At 38.9% G+C, this 22,817-nt stretch overlaps 1 protein-coding gene across 2 annotated transcripts in view; it reads left to right on the top strand.

Moving 5' to 3' along the window:
• The first annotated feature begins 14,711 nt into the window (after positions 1–14,711).
• Positions 14,712–22,817, top strand: part of fut8b (fucosyltransferase 8b (alpha (1,6) fucosyltransferase)) — a 91,809-nt gene continuing 83,703 nt past the window's right edge. Inside the window, exons 1-2 of one of the 2 annotated variants that reach the window (XM_041976298.1) lie at positions 14,712–14,902; positions 15,493–15,582. The gene's annotated coding sequence lies outside the window, so the exon portion shown is untranslated. The remainder of the gene's footprint in view (positions 14,903–15,492; positions 15,583–22,817) is intronic. The other variant, XM_041976297.1, reaches the window with a different exon arrangement.

Raw genomic sequence — 22,817 nt, 5'->3', positions numbered from 1 at the left:
CACCACTGTAGTGTGCATGGGGCAGTGATTTTCTTTCAACAAAAGGTACAAAACAATTTGAATGTTGTCTTTTTTAAACAGTAGCAAGCAGAGCTGCAGTACAACCTACATATTTAACAGATTTTACAAACTTGGTGGAGATTACATGTTTGCCATTTAGAACAGAAAAGTGGAAACAATTAGAAATGTTTAGTATTTCAAGCCCCACCTGAAAGTTACAGAGTAATTTAAAGCTGCCATGCAGGGAACTCTGACTATTAGCACTTGCTGGTCTTGACGTTTCTTTTTGTTTTTGCTCTATATTACTAAAATTCATTGTTAATGACATGTGAAAACTCCTCATTCCATTAAAGCGGCACTACTGCAGTTTTTCTCAATGGGGTGGCAGTGGCTCAGGTGGTAGAGCAGGATCCTTTGAATCCTGCTTTATCCCAGTCAATCTGTTGTGTTCTTGGACAAGAAAGTTCATCTCCCTGCATGTTTGCCTCCAGTATCAGCATCGCTGGTGTATGATTGTGTATGAATGTTCATGGTGGCCAGTGAGGCTGTTGCTGCAAAACAAGCTTACGGGGTTGGTGGTTTTAAATGAATACTGAAACCAAATGCAGTGTCAACAATTTTCTTACACAAGTCACCTAAATGCCTCAGGTTGGTGGGTTATCAGTGGGACAGACACCATATGCCCTTCTGCTTAGATGTTAACAATCTGCTCCCCCATCACAGGGTCTGAGTGTAAACCATCAGACACAATTCTGGACAGCGAGGAACCCAACAACCTTCCACTTTATTTAGTTCTGCCATCTGTAAGTGTGTAGTTTTCTTTAACTATGGTCGATGTTGTAACTCAAACAGATGACAGGATATTGGATGCAACGGTACCTAATAAGTCTGGATCATATTTATGCAGGTGAACTGAGGACTGTAGTTCTGAAGCAAATGCCTCCACGTTTTCATGTGCCATTAAGCACGAGGTACCTGTACACAATGCTTAGTATTAATTATTATATAACAAGTAAAACTGTAATCTGTATTAGAAAACATTTGATCCCAGTGCTTACTGTAAACAGCTGCTGACAGAAAGCAGAGCTTTTTGCAGCAAACGCTCTCTCTTTTATTTTGCTTTGGTAAGCAGCTTCTGCACAAACAGCAGATTATTGGTCCACTCTGTCCACTTCATCCATTTGATCATCCTCACCTTCAAGTGTATTTTGAGATATTTCTTCATCATTATTCTGTCATGCACTCAAGTTTGAAATGAAATTGCAAGACATTTAGCCAGTGTACTGCTGGATGGTTCAAGACTGTTGCAACCATGTGACATCATTACACAGAATGCATTGCAGCATAACAATGGTGGCATATGAGTGAAATTAATTGAAAATTTATAAAAACTAAACAAAGTAGAGTATTTTGAAAATTACATTTTTATAGCTGAAGCAAATATTTATCAAACAAGATCTGTTGTTGCTCCAAGTAAGGGTTCTCTTTGAGAGCCATTTTAGATTATTCCAAAAAAACAAAAAAAACAAAACAAAACTTATAAATATATGCTCACTACTCTGTGTCTATTGGAATTTTACAATATCTCTCCAAGCATTTACGGCTGCTGCATCTCCCATTTACAGCACAAGATCTCCCAGATAACCCACTATCTCACAAATTAGAATAGTCACTCAGCAGCATTCTTTCACAGCAGCAGATTTGTGACAGTCACAACCACCAGGATTCAATTTAAATCTCCACTTGACATGCTGAGTAGGAGATGGTGCTTTAGAGCAATCTTCTGGTAGAAGTGACAAGGATTTTCCACAGAGGAAAGCTTGACTGCTGAGTAGAGCTCCTAGTTTGAAAAGGCCCTTATGTGCAGAGCTTGACCTTGCGTGCTTGTTTTACAATGTAGTCAAATGGATGGTATTTCCAAACTGAATGTAGCTACTGATGAGTTTCATAGTTGCCCAGATTTAGTCCCTCATTAAGCCTAAATGTCAGGCTGTGCTACAGATGGAGGAGAGGAGTCATTTCAATGTCCTTGTGACATTAAACACAGGTAGTGCCATCAACCATGAGGTGACAAAGGTACAACTATTAGGGAGCAGATGTCAGCTGCGCAATGTAGAGATCATCAAATCCCATAAACCTTGAAATCTTTCAGTATAGTTGATAATGCTGAGAGTTCTGCAGTGGAAAATGGAAAACGGAAAAAAGATTTAAATAAGGATGCAAGTTCATTCATACCAGTATTTTTCAATGTCTACACAAACAAATGCCAGAAAACCTTGAACATTTCTAATTACAGTCTCTGAGTCCAGTATATTAACTGCTTGTTTTTGTCAACTAACAGTCCAAAAATTATAGATTCAGAATATAAGATAGAGAAAAGTTGTGCATCTTCACATTTAAGAGAGTAAAACCAGCCTTTTGTTACCCATAAAAATGATCAACTATCATATCAGTTTGAATGTTTCTTAGTTTTAACTTTACCGTGTCCAACAAAACCTGTCATGCTAATATATTTTTAAGTCTTACACACCCTAGCAACTTTATTAGCATTGGGCTGGACCCTAAAACTGCCCTAACTCTTTATGACATAAACTTAACACAGTGTTAGAAACATTACTCAGAGATTATGGGTGATTTTGACCACAGTGTACCCATCAGAAGATGGACTTTGCTCAAGGGCCTGCAGTGGTCCACCCGCTTTTGCCACACCAGGGACCCAAGCCCACTTCTGTAAGCACTAGGCTGCCACTACCCCATTCATGCTGTTTATTATTGATGTTTACACCAAATGCTGACCTTACTATCTAAATGTTGCAACTAAAGTTGAGACTCATCATATCAGGCAACGTTTTTCCAATCTTCTATTGTCCTTTTCTGGTGAGTCTGTGTGAGATTTAGCCTCAGTTTCCTGATCTTAGCTGACAGAAGGGGCACCCGTAGTGATCTTGTGCTGCTCTAACCCATCTGCTTCAAGGTTGGACTACTGCATGTGTGAAGGTATTCTGCATGCCTTGGTTGTGATGAGTGGTTATTTGAGTTACTGTTGCCTTTCTATCATCTCAAGCAGGTCTGCCCATTCTCCTCTGACATCAACGAGGTATTATTGATGTCAGAGTGTTAAACTGCCACGCATTGGATATTTTCTCTTAATCAGACCGCTCTCTATAACCCTAGAGGTGGTTGTGTATTAAAATCCTAGTAGATCAGTATTTTCTGAACTACACAGACCAGCCTGTCTGGCACCAATAACCATGCAACATTCAAAGTCTCTTAAATTCACTTTCTTCCTCATTATGATGCCTATTGAACTTCCAGCAAGTCATCTTAAACATGTCTGCATGCCTAAATACATTGAGTTGCTGTCATGTGATTGGGTGATTAACTATTGCATTAACATGCAATTGAACTGGTGGACCTAATAAAGTGACCAGTGAGTGTACAGCCTTAGTGTTGCACTAGAGCAGAAGCATAACAGGTTGCAACTAACAAAAACAAAATCTGTAAAAAGCTATCAAAAACTCTATCCATGCATTAAATAAAATAAAGAAAATGGGAAGAAAGTGCTAAAGCACCCGTGTTGTCCTGTACTCTGCTGTAAAACCATTTTGTTTCTCATCTAGCATGTCCTCAGTCAGGAGCAGTGCTGTTCACTGTCATTTTCTCTCTTCTTTATGTCTACAATTCATTCTCCTGTCAGTCATGTTGAAGGACAGGTAGTAAATGAACACAACAGTAAACACAACGATGGCTGAAGATCTTAGCAACCGCTGGAGAGCAGAGTGGCACAGAGATGAGCCCTTCAACTGGGGTTTGTTTATAGACTCAGCACAGACAACTGCTTTCTTCTTCTACTCCTCATAACAACTCCCTCACAGTTACTGGCATCTAGCAATACTGAGGACTGGAGACTTTGTTTGGTTGAACAGTCAAATAAATAACCTCCTACAGTCTTTTCTTTGGCTCTATGCTTTTGCTGCATTGGAAATGTCACAAGTTTAAGTAAAGATGGGAGAAATGTATAAGTACGTATGATAAATAATTACAGTGCAAGAATAATTCCACAACACTTTCATTCAAATATTTTACAAATTATGCATCAGGCACTTTGTTTGGCTCAGTTTTATTTATCATATAAACATAACAGCATTATATAAAGTATCACCCTAATTTTTTAAGTTGGTAATTCAACAAAGGACATGAAAAGCCACAAATGTGGAAGATATTGCAGTCACAGGTGGCTTACACTCACCATCCTATCCTTATATTTACCTACATGACTCAGTACCACAAGGATTGTGCAACAGAATTATCTCCCTTCCTTTCATAGATGATGGTCCAGTGTTTCCTAAAGGAAGCCCTGAGGAATTTAACCAGCTTTTATTATTAAAAAGGCTATTAAAAAATGACATTTTAGTGGAAACAGAGCAAGCCTGAATCCTGTCACTGCAGCAGGTTGGTTGCTGTATGTTTCCAGTGTTGTAGAAGTGTGTAACAGTGCCATCTAAACTGATTTACATACCATTTGTGCCACTGTTAACGCAAATGTAACTGTTGCCTGTACTATATATGGATTTGTGTTGATATTTTAATATTAAGTCCACTTGTTATTTCATCACTCATGTCTGCTCCTCAAAAACAAATCCATCTTTACATCTGATGGAAATTTTGCCATTAGTATGGTATCCTGATTCTCTTACTTGATTTGGGAATGTATGATGATGATGATGATGATGATGATGATGATGATGATGATGATGATGATGATGATGTTGATGTTGATGATGATGATTACAGTAGTGAGCAAGGGAATTGGATAGAGGTAAGTGAATGGACAAAACAGCAAGGTGGAGAGCTGCTGTGTTGAGATTCAGCTTCCTCTGCTGCAAGAAGGCTTCAGTGGCACCTGCTGGTGCATTTGGTGAGCATGATTGGTCTTTAATCACCATATTTATCTAAATTTGACCAGCAGGAAGGTGTCACATTCCTTCCCTGGTGAGTTCAATCACCCGACATATTAACATATCTCAAGGGTTTGGTGCTTAGTGTGAAACAGAAAAATAAACAGGCACTGCAGAGTGCACGTTATAAACATTTTCATATCAATTAACTCATGCACAAAGTATAAAACAATATGTAAATACAAATTTTCCACATGTTTGATTGCCGCTGTGTACTGTTGGATTTTTTTAAATGTACAAGAATGAGTTGAAATGTGCTGAGAAGTGATCCCACGTCGCCATCTAGTGTTTACAAATTTATATTGACTTAAAGAAAACTATCACCAAAGCAGAGTGAAGAAAGACTTCTTAAAACACCATTTTTCTGCACTTCTTTGGATATTTATTATAAGTTTGCCACTTCAAATTCTACCGATGTGCAAAACAAACACAGAGACATTCACGGCTGGAATTTCTTTTTTAAATAAACACTGAAAAGTAAAAATTATTCTTGTTGCAGCAGTTCATATTGCGATGTCCTCATTTGAAAAATCAGTAGGGCTTCAATAAAAAAAGGATAAAACTGTAGAGATGATGTATAAATGTGTTTCATATTATTAGAAATATTATTTAAATGTGTTTTAAATGTTAAAATACTGAGTATTTAACTTCAGTGCACCTCTTACCTTACATTCAGGTTTTGAAAGATCATATGTCAAATTTGAATGCATTTCAGTAATTCATGAATTCCTAACAGGGATAAATTATACATTGGGGTCCTTAGTAAATAAAATATAACAAAAGCAGAGTATTACAGATACTCAGTCTATTCAATAAGTCATCTATGTGAACAGTAAGCCTCATGCAAAGCTGTATTGGCACTGGATGGATGAGAATGACCCAGTGCTACACCATGCATAGCTGGGAAGATTTTAATGATATCTTCTTTTAAAAGGATGCAGTTTTATTAGTGCCAAGATATGTTAAGCTTGATGGTTAAAAATTGGCAAATGATATGGTTAAGGTCAATTTAAGCAGCAACATTATAAATATGCAGGTGTTATTTGGCAAGATGGGGTGCTACTGCATTGTGGGATGCTGAGTTATGAGTGACAAACAGAGAACAGTGGAAGAAAGCTAAATAACATCCAGTCATCGCTTAAGTGTGTCTCTAGTGTGAAAACTGATCATATGCACCAGACAAACTGGATAGATTGTGGACAGGCTAATGACTGGTGTTAGATTGGACGTGCAGAGACATCAGGGGCAAAACTGTGACACTGAGATTTGTGCATGGTCAACATATGACATAGATAATATAGATTTTAAGGAAATTAAGAATATGGAGGTTAAAAATGTTTCACATAAAAAATGCTGAGTGATGAGAGCCCAAAAGAGGGAGAGAGAGGACTTACAACATCAAGTTGAAATCAGAAAGACATAAATCAGAAAAGATTAGAGCAGCACTGACATTAATTTGCCAGCAGGGGGCAGCAAAGAGGCATCCTTCAACTACTCAGAAGAACAATAGCATCAAAAATAGTGTCCCATTTTGCAATAAACACATAAATAAATAAATAAGTAAAAACATTCACAGAATCCATCACTTAGAACAAGAATCAATTTCCTGAACATGTTTGTCGTTTATCTAAACAGATGCACAGTTAATTATTGTAGCCTAAAACATAATAGTGAATACATCTGGCCAGTTTTTGATACTCAACAAAAATAGAGATGTTTGTATATAGTTTAACGGAAATAATTAAATTGATAAGTTTTAAAAGTATAATATAAATAAAGTAGTTCCATCAAAGGCTAATACACCGCTTTGTTACACAGTCAGTGCTCGTCTGGCAAGATCCTGAATGTCAATACAGGATTTAATGAGCCTCACGGTGGGGAGGGAAGAGTATTTCCACAACATACCAGTAAATCAATCAGCATGTATTTGTCTCTGATTATTTATATCAAACAAGATAAATGTTGTATTTTCCACCAAATGAAGTAGTACACCTCTATAAAGCAGACATAGGCTGTTACACTGTTAGTTCAAGCTGTGATTAAAGAGGATCGCACCATAAAGTTGATGTTGGTTCTTTCTAGTAATAGTTATCTTAGTTTATTAGTAATAGTTCTAATAGTTCATTCATTTGGCTTTAATTCTAGGGTTTACTATCAAAAATGGCTTCCAGACACTTTTCCATGTTGTCACCATTTGCATGTGGCCAAAAGCTGCATGTTCAGGAGTTCCTGCAGTTTTATTTCTTTTCTTGACTCTGGATTTTAATTATGCTACTTTATTTTTTTTACCAGTTTCAACTTAATTTGGAAACCTTGGAGAAGATATTCCAGATGTTGACAAGTTTGTGTGTGTTGCTATGCCTAAGTAAGTTGCAATAAAATAGAGGTCAGATTTTAAATCATCCTTGCCATTTTGTATGCCCTATGTGGCAGAAGATAACACCATGACAACAATGATTCCGTTCACACTGATGACCTATAAGGTCTTCAAACAACAGGTGAAAGTAAACACCATTGTCCTGTTTTATTATTCTTATATTGTAAATGATTATGTCTGTAATATTTTTAGTAGGCCGATGGGGCTTAAAGGCACAGTGTTTCCATCCGTCCATCATCCATACCCATGTATAATGTATACATATATAACTTTTGTTAAGAGTGCATCTGAGAATAGTGTCACAACAAGTCATTGTTACCTCATTGTTGGTACGACTGCAAACATAACGGATGAATGGTAAATATATTTTAATCTCTTAAGATGAAAGTTAAATGATTACACAGTTTATGTTAACCAGTTTATTGGTTCATGATGTGTGTATGTGTGTGCATGTGCAGCAAAAACCAGGAGTCTTCCATGTTATGCTCACCTGCAAAGATAAGGTAGATGTGACTGATTTGGCTAAGAAACTAAGAAACGGTGCCCTGATGCTTTAAGCAGAGTAGTAAGTAAAAATACAGAAAACTATATCTAATGTTTGTACATACTTCTGGCTGTTTCTGTCTCCCAGGAGTGGTGTGTAGAAAAAAGATGTCCCCAGGTGTTCATGCACCTTTTATTGGTTCCAGGGGAGGGAACTCAAGGTTGGAATTAGATTAAGGGGGTTTTGTGGGGAATAACTTTCCATAGTTTAGGTTAATCATTGGTTGGGTTATTTAGTGTGATTATTTGAGTAGTTCAGGTGTGTGTAAATATGTGTATAGTCTCTTTGAAACTTTTAATGTTAATATTTTCATTATTTGTTTGTATATAGCTGTTGTTGGTAACCTGTGGGAATGGTATTGTCCAATTACGCTTGTCTATAATAAGCTGTCAGGTTTAGTCATTCTTGTTGGTGGGTGTAGGGTGTTGTGGTGCAACCATGTCGACCAAGTAACTGAGACAGTTGTTTTGATCCTTATTTTTCTCATGATGTTTCCCTCTGTACTGAAGTTGACAAAGAGTATGAGGAGTGCACTGCAGTCTGTGAGACATCAAAAATACAAAAAATCTAATAAAAATAAAGAAAACTGGTGCCCTTTCCTTGTGCAAGTAAATGGATACAGAAAAATATGATTACCCCCACCTTTATTAGTTTCTCATTGCTTGATTGACCTGGTCAGAACCTGTCCTGCTCTGAGATGGGGAAGAATGAGTTATGGTGGGGCTTGTCATGTAGAGGTTAATACTGAAAGAGTCAACAACTTATCCAAGCACTCATTAGCGGCTTCCAGAAAGTTTTAAAAAGAGGAAGAGGTTCCAGTGTTGAGGTATGCTGTTCTATCTGACAATAAAAATGCTGTTTAACTTTAAATCTGTACCATCTAGAGGCTAGCTAAGATGAAATAAAACAGAGTTTCCACATAATGATGCTGTAGATAATGAGACTCAAACTTGCAACCTGCAGGTCAATTGAGAACCCAGGGGATGCTATTTTGTGGTTCCTTATTTGAAATTTGAAATCAAAGTTTCATGTAAGTGCGGCCCAAGCATTTTTCTTTACATGCACCTTTTTACCAATCAAATTACAAACAAATTCTTCACATCAAACTTACAGGGAAGGAAACATGAAAACTATCAGAGGCAGCTGTCTGTGATGCTTAAACTGAGGAAGATAAACACCTCTGGCCTCATATATGATGTTAGGAAGATAAAGGGGTTTTTAGTGATTTCTGTTCAAGGGATTGCTGTGACAAGGCACCTACCCGACCAAAATCAACTTTTCTCACCAAGATGAAGCCAAATTCGGATTTTTTAAAATAGCACCATTAATAACTTTGTTTCTGGACACACTATGATAAAAACTGTAAATGTGAGGCTTGAAAACTGAATCTTATAAGCAGGGCAAAGTGGTTATGTGTTTTGGGGCCTCAATATATTAATGAGGTGAGAGAAAAAGCAGTTTGAGAATGTCCAAGCCGGAAGTGAATGGTACACTTCGGCTTGATCCATGCCACACATCCTAATAGCCTGCAGAGAATTTGGAAAAAAAAAGAAGAAAAGTAAAAAAAAACATGCTGCAGTCCACTGCTCAGGAGAATCCTCCAATCACTCCCTCCTGGCCCCGCAGCTGGCCTCTTGCTCTGGGTCTGGATTGCTCTGGACACAGAATTCATACAGCCCAGGGCTGAGTTGTTGAGCCAACAGATCCCAGATCAGCTGCTGCAATTCAGGGTCTCGATTCTGCCTCAGTTCTCCTGATGGCCAGTGATGTGTTTCATACTCCAACAGCAGTGTCTGCCTGCCATTCCCTTGGCTCCACCTAAATCCTGCAGGAGGGCTCATACCTGTTTTCTGTTGGGCTAATTTAGTTCAGGGTTTATGCTGATCCAATCCAAACAAGCCATTCAATAAATAGATAAAACCCATGCACTTTGGCCCTATCACATATGCATGTACTGCACACTCTTAATTTGTATACTTGTCCTATGTGATTAAATTATAAGTGACTGTGTTTCATTGGTTGATGTAGTGAATTGTAGTAATTGCAGTGAATAAGGAAAAAAATCCTAATTATTCAGTCTTTAATCAAATGCATTTGATTAGCAGCAGCTGGCTACAAGGTGTATTTTTCTACACACTTCTCAGTTTTGGCTGATAGTGTGTAATATGTTACATTTTGTTGTTGATATGTAACTAGATTTATCTAATTTGAAAACCTGTTGAAGGACAGATGAGTTTTATTATATATATTGATATGTTAAACCTTGGAATTGAAAGATGTGCTTTTTTTTCATATGACTGTGCAAAATACTGCATCTGACACTTTGTGTATGATATCACCAAACTCCAGGCAAATTAAGTTCACATGTTCTTTAGCAACTTGATTTGAAAAGGTCAGCAGAGACCAAAACCAAAAAGGTCAGGAGGAATCGACCTGTCTCCAACCTGCTGGGAACAACACTGATGATGCCTTTTCTTGTATGTGATCAGGTAGGTGGGTGTGAGTGCAGGTGTTTTCTCATTTTAATCATCTTTTGGGTGCTAAACCTGTCAACAAAATAAAAGATTATTCTGTTTGGATAAAGTACAGACACGACTCCTCGCTTGTAAATATGGTGTCCCTCAGGGTTATGTTTTGGGACCTATTTTATTTTCTTTTACCATGCTTCCTTTGGGGCATATTATCCAGAGACATGGTGTTTATTTCCTTTGTTATGTTAATAACAGCTATATTTACCTCTAGGATCCTGTTATGTTGAGTTTCCCATTAAGTGGTTGAATAAAATTTTTTATCTGCAAGCCTCCTGCAAAGAACCTTGGTATTTTATTTGATTGTAATCTCAATCATGAGCAACACATCACAACTTCTGTACAGTTGTGTTTTTATCAACTATAAATTATTTAAACAATCCAACAGATTCTGTGTTTTAAGCACATGCCGACCTTTTTACATCCTTTCATCTCCTCACACCTTGACTATAGCAGCAGCCTCTGCACTTGTTTCTACCAAAAATCCAATAATCAGCTCCTGTTTGTGCAGAAATGAGCTGGTGGAATTTTAAATAAAGTAAAAAAACAAGAACAAAGAGAAAAATGTGCACATCACCACTACTATTGCCTTCTTGCACTACCTATAAGAGTTTTCAGAACCGATTTAAAACTTACTTTTACGCTTCTTTGTGGCCTCTCAGGTTCTTATTTATCTGACCTTTTAGTACTGTATGAGTTTACACATCTTTGGCCAGTGGACACCAGAGGTGACAGAGCAATGGCAGTCAAAGTCCGTAAGCTGTTCAACAAACTGTCTGAGGAAATCAGATCAGCAGAGTCAGTTACCTTTTCTAAATCTCTTTAAAAACAAAATTACCTGAAAGCCTTTCCTTATTTTATCTTATCCATTTTTTTTATCATTACTGATTTTCCCATTTCCTTTTTGGACAAAATAAATCCGCCCCTTTTGATTAAAAGAGGTCTGACTGTGATCAGATTATATTTAGGTTTAATTTAATATTATTCATAATTGTAATGTCCTTTCAAGTGATTTAATCTCAACTGTGTGTGTGTGTGTTGCTTGCTTCAGACCTAGTTGGTGGAACAAAAGAGAAAGCTTTTGTGAGCCTTACCATTATTGATCCGGAAAACAAAGAAAAGGCCTACAAATGGTTTATTTTGCAATGCTGCACAATAATCCTTGTGCCACATGATGGCACTACTACATCAGCATTAGCAGTCAGCATTTTAGGTCAAAGTAAGATGAGAAACTATGCATGCAACAAATGTTGGTGGGGGTTGTTATTATGATTCAGCTCCTTGCCACAGGAGAGAGACCTCTCAAAGGCGCACTGGATATTTTTCAAAAGTGGATGGAAAAGCAGCAACAAACGAAAAGCCTGTGGGTATTCTGAATTTGATTTAGTGGCTTAATTCTCAAGTGAGACAGAAAAAACGGGGGAGAAAAACATCCAGTAGTTCATAGAGTGGTGCAGTAAATTATATGTTTAAGGGCAACAAATTACTACCTGAAAGACTGTTTGCTGTTTACTGTTCCACAGCACCTGTCCCCATGCATCCATGCATGTTGTCTGTCTTTTCTTTGCTTGTCAACACATTCGACACCAACTGGGGTCAATTTATGAGGGTAAATTGATATTTATGCATACAAAATAGGAGTTACTGTGCTCACATGTCTCCTATGCTTTGACAAGGGATTATTAAGAGACATGAAACAATGTTTGACAGACAGCATGTCTTTGTCAAGTCTTGTTTCAAGTTAATAGACTTCTGCTGTACAAAAAAATTTACCTTTTTTTTCTTTAATCCGAACCACGATTGAGAATTACTGAATAAGCAGGTATTCACAGCTTGCTGATATAATTATGTGTAACCTTTACGGCAGTGCTTTAAAGGAGTGTGACTGATGAATGATCAGGGAGCCCTGTCCACCCAGGTTTGCTTCTGCTTTTAAATAATCTTAGTGGATGCGCTTCACATCAATGTCTCTCATAGTTTACATGTGCAGATGGAGAAATTGCATCATGTTAAATTACAAGAAAGCTGATTTCTGTAGGCTTGCTCACCCTTTAAGTTGTTCTTTATTCATGGACCCTTGGGAAAGATGGGTAAAAAAAGAAAAAGACATCCAAAATACAGCCAAACAAAGTTACAGACAAATGAAACAGATACGTTGTGAATCTCTCTCATTGTGGTCTTTTTGTGTATCTATTCGTTGTAGTTTTTCTGGTCATTTTACAGCATTGTTTTGTTGTTTATTGTGTCCATTTTGGTATAACGCATCTGTTTTCAGTCACTACTTTAGTTTGCTCTAGCACTTCATTAATTTTCATCTCTTTGATTCATTTGTTTCCTCCCTCTGCTTATTTTTGCATCTTCTTTTAATGATTTTTGCATATTGTTTTAAATGTCAGTTCAATTTATTAATTTATATAGTACCACTTTACAACAGGAGTCCTTTTAGGACAGTTTACAGAGAAAGTAAACATATCTAAGAAATACAGAAGGACAGAGACACAAATAAACAAACAAACAAAAGCCAGGGATATCAAGTATGGGGGGGTTTACAACAGTAATTTTATTTACATATGTGGGAAGTAAAGACAACAAAGTCCCCCTGCACGGGTTCCCCCAGTAGCCCAGGTCTATGGCAACAGAAACAATAGGGTGGCTAATGGTCACCCAAGCCAGACGTGACTACAAGCTTTATCAAAAAGGAAAAGTCTCTAAGGTTGTTTTGAGTTTTTGCAGTTATTTTGCATGTCTCTTCAGCAATTTTGCATCCAGTCTTTTCCCTGCTGTCCTCCTGTGCATCTTTAGGGATTAATCTGTGTTTGCATTGGGTTTGTTTCCACGTATTTGTATTCATTTTGCATTTCCTTTTGGCTGCCTCTGCCTTATGGGTGATTTGCATCTCTTTCTTTACATCTTTGCAATCTATTTGTGTTTGTTGCATTTCTTTTAGTTGGTTTGAAGCTCTCCCTGCTTTTTTATTTTATTTTACTTTTTTATTACTTAAATAGTTTGCTTCACAGTGTTGACATTTTGTAGATTTTTATATTTCTGTTAAATGTCTTTGGTGGTTTTCTGTTGTTGAGGAAATGATTCGTTAGTTCATTAACCAAGTAAAGCATTAGTGAAAGAGTCCCAAGTCAAACAATTATTCTTCAGGGTTTTATTAAAAAACTGATCAATCAGGGAGCATATATGACAGAAAGCACTTCAACTTTTTTAGGATACAGACTCAAAGAAGTGAAGGTCTCATCATTCGCTCATGCAGTTATCAGTAATTGTAACATCAGCTGCATTGTTCTTCTTCTATCTGGTACACTTTGGCCTGGTACTTTATTATCCTGAGTCAGGATGAGACAACAAAGCTGACTAAGAAATTTGCTTAATGTCAACACCGTATTCCTCTACATGGTTTTTATTTGCTTAATCTCTCTAGTTCCCATCTCATATTCCCAACTGCATTTTGTTTATTAAGCAAGAAAAAAAGAAAAAGAAACTTGGATATCAACATTCAACAGGTTTTCTAATTAGTGAATTGAGAAAAAAACTGAAGTATCATGATTGAAAACAAAGAATATGCAAGCAGTAATCAAAACAGATTGATGGAATAGAGTGCAGCTCTGAGGAAGCCAAAAAGTAATAACAATATTAAAAACTAGCACCGATCATACTGCGGTGTGTAGGACGTGTCTAAAAGGCTTCTCCCTGCAGCACCTTTGTGCCAGTCAGAAGGTCATGCAGTGTCACGCATGAGAGGCTTGGGCCCTGCATCTCCAACTGGCACAGAGTCTGTCACTTTATGAGCCCGACTGCAGTACAGCAACCTGACACTGGTGTGCGCACTGCAGCTTTCGCTCCAAACAACTCACACTAGGGTCTGTAGCAGCCGAAATCAAGCTAGCCAACAGTGGAAGCAAACAGACAGGAAGTCAGGCAGGAAGGCCTTCAGAATAAGTGATCAAATGAGTAACCACGGCACAAAATCGATCAAATGCAGCTGCTGGAATCTACACACGACTGATACATTAGAATCATGTTGGGAAAAAATACTAGCATAAAATAAGGTCGATACTGTGGACAGTAAATATAAGTTTTTAACTATTTATTTATTTGTTCATTTATTTATTTATTTTTAAGCAGCATACACAAAGTCAACACGACTAAGATAACTGTTATTTAGTCATTTGCAATGTTTTCCTGATCTTACATTTACCTGCAGCTGATCTTCGAGCAGTCAATAAACGCTGCCGCACCTTTTAATTGGAAAATGTGAAACCGGATGTTTGTTGCTTCTTTCTTTTTGCTCTGTGTTGACACCGGCCATTCAGTAGGTCCCTACAGAGCAGGGTGGACTGCCGTATTCAGACAAGCAAGCTCCTTCAGTTCCTGTTTCCGCTGCAGCCTTTCTCCTCCGTTTTCCGGAGCAACAAATCTCGGTTGCATCTGCGTCAAGACCGCAGCCGCTGTTGGATGCCTCTGAAAGCCGGCTTGTCACATCAAGGTAGGTGAGAATAACCCAGCGTGTGTATAACGGAAACGTAGGCGCAGGAGAGACAGTAGATTCCCCCGCTACATCCCGGCCTGTTGAGTGCGCCGCTGGTGAGATTACGGTGACCAAATAGCGGTCACGGTAGTTACGAATTTCTTGTATAGGTATAGCAGCATCGTTACGTGGATGTATTTGCCCATCTTCTGAGAGGGGTGGGCTATGGCTACCCCGGTCCGTTACACTCCTTGAAACTACCCTTCATTCTCCTTTGTTTTTTTTTTGGAGAAAACAAGGTTCCACAAAAAGTGTATCCACGTTAAGACTTGCAATTACAACGAAGCACCAGTTAATACCGCATAATTACGTGAAGCGGAGTGCGTGTATGAATTCTTATTTATCAACAGGGCATCAACAGTGCTAGAAGCGTGTAGCTTATAAGCTAGCTGCACGTCTGTGCGCGGCTGGTTTGTGTCCTGACGAGTTTTTCCCGAATAATGAAAGGGAAATTCAAATTTACACCCGAGGGGGAAACAGACACAACACTTGAGGTGTTTGCCAAGTATATGTCTATTCTCCCGAGTCCTCTCCTTTGTCGTTATTAGAGTAGCGGGCACATCAGCAGCTGCCAGTGTGTTGCCTCATCGCTGCTGCCAGTATCAAGAATTGCTTTGCAGTAATCACCACAGTCAGGCGTGAGTTTGTTTTCTGTGTGTTTCATGTGGAATACGCCCTCTTATATATGATGATTAGATGAAATTACTTTTGCATTACATCAGAGCAGTGAGAGGGTTGCCTGTTGGGTGACTTCTGTCTCCTAAACACAGCTTGCAAAGTTGATTTTATATATAAATATATATTGATTGATTGATTAAGGTTGCTACGTTTGGTCAGTTCTAGGTTGGGCAACATTAGGTGCCCAAAATATTGAGATCACTGTACTACCTGAAGTTTTTCCATCATTAGATCTTTTTTCTTCCCTGATGGCACAGGCATATTACAAGATGACAATGTCAGGATTCATCAGGATCATTTGGTGAAACAGTGTTTCATGGAGCACAAGACAGTGGTTCCCGACCTATTTTATCTTAGAAACCTCCTTCATGTATCTACCAGAAAGCTGTGGACCCCCGCCCGTCCCATATTGAAACCATGCTTGGTTTTATGCGTTCATTAACTGCTTCTCACCATAAATGAGGCACACTGGCTGACTCCTTTACTTTGATAAAGCCAAAGTTAGGGTAACTGTCACCATATAGTCTTACTTTTTTTCTTTCCTCAAACTAAATATGAATCATCTACACTGTGTCATTTCTCAGACATGTCTCATTAATAAAATGGTGCAAAGATAGTATTTTTGGGGCTCCAAAAACACAATCCATGTGAATGAAACACCCAAATTTTAAAAGCTTAAGCGAATACACCTCACAGAGTCCAAACCTTAACCCCCTTTGATAATGTTCAGGATGTACTGGAGAAAACTTTACACAAAGGCCTGATACATGAGCTTGAAAGAAATTGGATGAAATGAATCTCATGCAAAACAATGTCACAGCAAGTGTGTGTATGATGTAATCAAAGCTAAAGGTGGTCCAGTGACGTGTTAGTGTGTGGTTTTTCTTTTCTTTTTATGTGGTTGTGTGTTCGGTGAAAGTCAACTGATTGGGTGTGGGTGTTTGGTTCAGCTCCCAGCTGGAGCACCCATTAGATGATGTGCGCCTTCACTGTCACGTAAAAAGCGCTACAATATGGCTTGTGGTAAATTCACAGCTCATTGCAAACTTAATGCATGGGTGGGTGCTATGTTGTCATGATTACAGTACTGATGCTTGTAAAAGAAGAGTATGGTAAGAGGCTGTTTTTAATCTTATTTAATATGACAGAGTGATTGGAAATTAAGTGCATTGTGTAATTGCTTTTTCATGAAATCACCATGTGACACAGATTATGTATGATTTTTTTCCCCTTGCTTCACTATATAGCTTAATGTCTGCAGCTGTCATCACAAGACATATTTCAGCTTTGTGAAACACAGCGATTTTTCTGTCCTTTACAGCATGTTGTCTGACTATAAATTATTATTGCACAGTGCCACACAATTATCCCAGCATTTCGATCCAATTGCACCCATATCCATCGTGCTCTAATTTGAATTCGAGCTGCTGACGAGGTGGAAAATGATCACCTTTGGACATCTAATTCATCATTAATGTTATCTTATAAAGTCTGCCTTGGTAACCGGGAGAGCAGATTGATTGAGTTAGTAGCCCTAATCCATTCATGAATAAGTAAACAGGCATATATATATTGTGGTGACAGCAGTCTGTGTCATGGTTGGAGAGCTCTGTCTTGAATTTCAGTTATAGTGACTCTGTCGCTTCAGATATATGTCTGTTTAAATTTGAACTGCTTTCAACTGTCAAGAGGTAATTATTTTACATAAAGAAAAGTAACTCGCTCTTTGGCAACAGCTTGCTTTTGATTAGGCCATTTTTGGACTATAGGGTGGACTGAGTCATATCAGCCAAGTGCAAATAATTATGTTAGAGTAATTCATTCAAGGCTGTGTAAATTTAGATAAAACAGTTAAACCAAAATGCAGCGACAACACTCAAAGTGACCCTTGAAATTTCTTGCCAGATTTGAAGTTTTGTGGAGAATACCACCACTGGTTGATGCATTTCAGCTTGTCAAGCTGATTACATTGGAGAAAATGTGACTTTTCTACCATGCAGCTCAAGAGACACATGATACTGCAAGTGTAATGCAGGAGAACTTTCTTTCTAGAGAAGCACCCTCCCTCACTTCAGCTTATCAATTTTCTTTCATTTTCCTCTCTCTCTGTCTTTCTCTGCCCTTTGTGCCTTCACCTTTCATGCCTTACACCGCTGTCTGTCTTCATTTTTGACTAATGAGTCATTAAACATATTAGCGTTGCTCTGCTAAAGACGTTGGATGCAGAGCTGTGAGCAAAAACGGTGGTGACTCATTTCATAGTTAAACCTGTATTTAAAATGTAGGCATTTATCATGCGGCAAGCACTGTTTCTGCATTTGGTTTAGTGCAGCAACTCATAGCCAAGCTGAGTTTTTATTTAAAATAGCATTTGGATTTGTTTTTCACTTCATTTCTGTCTGCAATACCAGCCTGTCACCTGCACAGCAAGCGCCTCTGTTTGCATGAAAAGCCATTCTAATTTCAAGCATCACAGTGTTTTGGCTCAGTGTACAGTGTGTGTATAATGCTTGATATTGGCTTCAGTGTGTTGTGTATACATCCCCTTTCCCCTCTTGTTGTCCCAGATATATCCTCCTATTTTTTTCTAAAAATGTCAGACAGATGAGGGAGAAGGAAAAAAAAAGTCTGAATAGAGCTGTGAAAGAAATGAACACATTTTGAAGACATGTTTCCAGTTTTGGGGGCCTCATTGCTACAAGCTCAAAGAACGCTGAAACGAAGACTATATGAGACACTAATGCTTGTAGCGAGCTCTGGTAACAATGTTACCGAAAGAGGAAGGCTCATCTGGAAGCATTGTTTTGTTGGCATTGTTAATCTCTGCGCAGGATATTCCGATCCCAGACAATAAACTGTAAATAGAGCATAAGCCATCGAAAAGAAGCTTTTTACCTCTGTTGTTTCTGTTGGGAGGAAAGGAAAGACCAAAATGGTTATATATTCATGGATACCTGGACATGCCCATTTTTGAGTCTTACGCTGAGGGACTTGATCTTTCAGGAATAAACTGATAAAAACAAGATCATTAACATGTGATAATAATTAACTGTAGGATTTTGAACTTCTTAGCCATAAAGGGTAGTGGATGTTGAGTAAATGACTTGCATGTTATGTGTGTAGCATAAGTGTAGATATGTGCAGAATGAAGTCCTTTTAAAGGGCAAAATCTGTAGGGGGAAAAAAAAGAATCCTTCTGCATCACTCTTCTCCTGCTGTCATCTTGCCAGAAGGCCATTATTATCTGTATTGTAAGACAGAGTGCCTGTCTAGTGATTGTACCAGCCAATCACAGTGTGAGTATGAGGCAGGTTTCCATGGAGAATAGTGGACTGGCCCGCGAGGGTGCTGAAGCTCATCTTGAACAGGCTAGCCTGATCCAGCTGATAGCATTCTCCAGCAGGAGACAAAAAATGCCCTGTCCTGTTGTCTGCTTGTCTAAATGTCTTGCTGTTGGCCAGCCTGTCTCACTCAGAGTTTAAAAACAGGATTGAAGATGGGAAGTTCTGAATAGGAAATCTGTGAGATGGGCACAATAGAAACTTTGCCCACCAGACATGTAGCATCAGATTAGTGTAGAAACTGTATCTAGACATCATAATGCCTAAGCTGCTTCTGTCTTTGCAGGGATTTGGAGGGTGTTTGAATGTTTGTTGATTTTTGGGTTGTGGGGTAACTCTGAGTGTGTTCTGCCTCTGCTTCTGTTGACCGGTTATAGATCCTGACCCAGATTCCACCTCAAACAGTCTGCTGCCCCAGCTCTGTTTGGCCCTGCAGCCAGGCTGCCCAGCATGCTGTGCACACACATCAGAGAAGATGTGTAATTTTGTGCATATCTCAGGGAGTTATAGCTACTGCAGCCTCAGTTGGGAAGTGGGTCTTTTTGGCTCATTGGAGCTGTCCAGAAATAGGCATGTACCCATCAACATGCAGCGCTTAGTTTTCTTTTCTTTTTTCTCTTCCCTTTCTGTTCTTTAAACTCTCTGTTGTTGCACTGTCTCCTGTGTGGCTTTGCATTAATTTGAGTCTCACTATATTTATTTAAATATGTATTTATTCTACTTTTGCAACAATAAATGCAGAGAATTGTGAAGAATGGAAGTTTTTAGCACCTCCTTTGCACAGAGAACTGAATTCATGCCGGAATGACACACAGTGAAAATATTTAGCTCGTCAGAAGTTGCTCAAGGATTCTCTGTGGGACACAAACAGCACCCCAAAGCTTCCCACATAGCCACAAAATCCCCTGATACTCAGTATCCATGGTCCTTCAAAGAGCCTTTTAGCCCCTGAGAGTCCATGGCTCAGGCCAGGATCAGAGCAAGCATGGAGGGCTGGAGGGATTCAGAGATGTTGCTAAAAAATCTCAGCTGCCTGACAAGATACTATGTTGCCTGGGTCTTAGGCGGTGGCACCCTACAGTGTCTTACTAAAAGCTGCATTTGAATCTGCTTAGGTATGAGTTCTCTCCAGAATCAGTCAACTTGAAAGTGCAACCCACAGTTGTGGATACGTGGGACAAAGGTTTGGAGAAAAGGCAAAGCAGATTGGTAGGGGGGGTTAGGAGAGATGAGAGTGGTTGTAATTGAGACAGCTGTGCATCTTGAGGCGCAAGCACTCAGATCACCCACATCATCTCCTCTCTCCCCACTCCAAAACATGAAAAAAGAGGGCCAGCGAGCCAGATGCTGGGCATTAGGATCACAGTGACAATTGCCCAAATTCATTCTGGGATCAGAACACAGAATGCACAGGCCCACAAACACACACACACACACACACACACACACACACACACACACACACACACACACACACACACACACACACACACACACACACAGGGGAACAGAAAAGAACTATGAGCTCATCTGACAGAATGGGTACATTTACTCACACGGTTAAAAAGGTTGTTTGACAAGCCTGCCTCTACATGAAGGGGGGGTTGATATTCTGTTTTCAACACAGAGCCAAAATTCCCAGCAGCCACTCAACCTCTACCCACACGTATGCTGAATGCCCTCCATTTAGCCGGGGGTATCCGATCCGGTGCTAGGCAGTATCGAGTGGCCCGTGTATGACCTCTCTACTGGTCCAGTAAGGGTTCAACCCCAGGCCCTTGGAAAGTGGGACCTGGATGATGATGAAAGGTGTGCATTATCCTGCTCATGGGCAGGGGCTGTTTGTGCCAGTCATTCCTGCTGTGCTTCCTGGAGGCTTTGTTTGTGGTTGGGGAAGTGTTTGTGGATTATTGGTGTTACACTATTGATCCTGAAGGGAAAATTCATCTCCATGACCCCTTCTGAGAGAGGCCATAATGTAAGATCAGCTACTCTGTGCCGTCATTGTAGCTGAAACAAATTCAGGGTTTTGTTTAACCCCCCCCCCCCCCCCCCCCCCCCCCCTCCACCTAAGCCAAATTCACAAGAGGTGAGGTGGTTAATAAACACGTATCCATCTCCATATCTATTACAGAGTTCATTGTTAGTGACTGTGGCATTTGCATTGTGTGTAACTGATGGTGCGTTAGTGTTGGGCGGCGGCTGAGAGGATTGAAAGGGATCGTAGAGGATTGGCCTGATTGGATTTCCGTCGTAGGAGTCTTGTCACCTGGCACAGCTCGATGTCCTGGAAGACAGTGGGGTGGCAATCAGACAGCAGTCATGCTGTGAATAAACAGCAAAATCCGTATTCAGGCACTGCTGATGCAAGCATTCACTGTTGTCCCGTCAGATCGAACTCTTTTTGACAACCCCCCTCCCCTTACTACAAAGTTCTGATTTCAACTCTTCAGAACTAAAGAGAAAGATCTTGTTTTTTGTTCTGACGTAGGTACATGAAGATATGATGTACTTACAGTCTTTACTTTCCAACATATTCTTTTAAAAACTAAGCGCTGAATAAAACATCCTCTTCCATTCAGCTTGATAGATCTTCTTTCTCCAGTGGTTGTTGAAAAGCACTCTGGGAAATATAGGAAATCACTAACTGAAGTCAAATTAGGTGAAGAAAGCTGAAGGAAAGTGGGTACAACCAAATAGTAATTATAACAATCACTACTGGAATGCATTGTTCATCAGATATTAATGGTTTTCAACAGTGTGGGAGTATCTGTGAATAGATTATTTTCTAGGTCCTTTTTTCATAACTATACAGCTGGACTGAAGTGGATTTAATTGAGGACATCAGCAAAAGATTATTGTGGTAATAAAAATAGGAAAAGAATGTTGAATGGATGACTGCTGAAGGTGTGTAACTCCTGAGTCCTAACATTTCAGGTTTTGTGTTACAGATTTAAAATGGTCCATAATCAAGCTGTTTTTATTAAACATGAAAACAATTTTTATTCTTTGACGTTCAACAAGTGACTCCATGGTGATGGAATTGCAAATAGTCCCCATTATGTTGTAAATTTTTCTGAACACATTTTGCTGCTTGACAACTGTTTACCGGTTGTTTTTTTCTTCTTTTTAGGAAGTAAAAAATAAGACATCTGTTCTTCTTTTAGGATACAGACTACTAAACCTTCACAGTTTCCTATTTGATAGCCATGAAACATCTTTCTAACAAATGTACAGTCAACACAAGTAAATGCAGCTAATGTAGTCTGCTTTGATAGATTTTTTTTTTTAGTATTCTCAACTTAGTGCAGAAACTTTGGAAATTGACTAATTTATGTGTTCATTCTGCAGCTTGAGGACAAGAGGTGTCAGGTAACAAATTGCAGTGTTCCTTAAAGCTAGTTGACTTTAATTTATACTTCTATGCAAGTTACTAAAATAGTCTGAATAGCAGAGCTACTAGATCTGCAAAACAGAAAGAAAACATTACATCAGCATATTTTGACACTCATTGCAATTGCAGTGCATTTGCAGAATAAATTTAAGGTGAAATTAACTTAGATGTATTCTGAAATATTTCCAGGAGCTTTCCCTTTAGAATGCAGTTGGAATATCTCTTATTGGACCTCTCTGTGATGTTCAGTCCTTTGTTACTTAATGATATTTCTGGGTATTAAGGAGTTCTGTTGGCCAGAAAAGTCTCATTCCCAATTTTCTGCTATTTATTGCATTATAAAATGAGTTATAATGCTCATGGTGGAGGTATGAATATCATTTTAGAGATGCAGTTTGATCGTTGTGCAGTGCAGGTTGCAGCTGTTTGTAGTTTTCAATGAAATGACTCTTACAGCAAA

The sequence above is a fragment of the Melanotaenia boesemani genome, chromosome 22 (assembly GCF_017639745.1).
Source record: "Melanotaenia boesemani isolate fMelBoe1 chromosome 22, fMelBoe1.pri, whole genome shotgun sequence".
Taxonomy (NCBI): Eukaryota; Metazoa; Chordata; class Actinopteri; order Atheriniformes; family Melanotaeniidae; genus Melanotaenia; species Melanotaenia boesemani.
The sequence above is the reverse complement of the archived record's forward strand: the minus strand, read 5'-3'. Positions and strand labels throughout refer to the sequence as shown.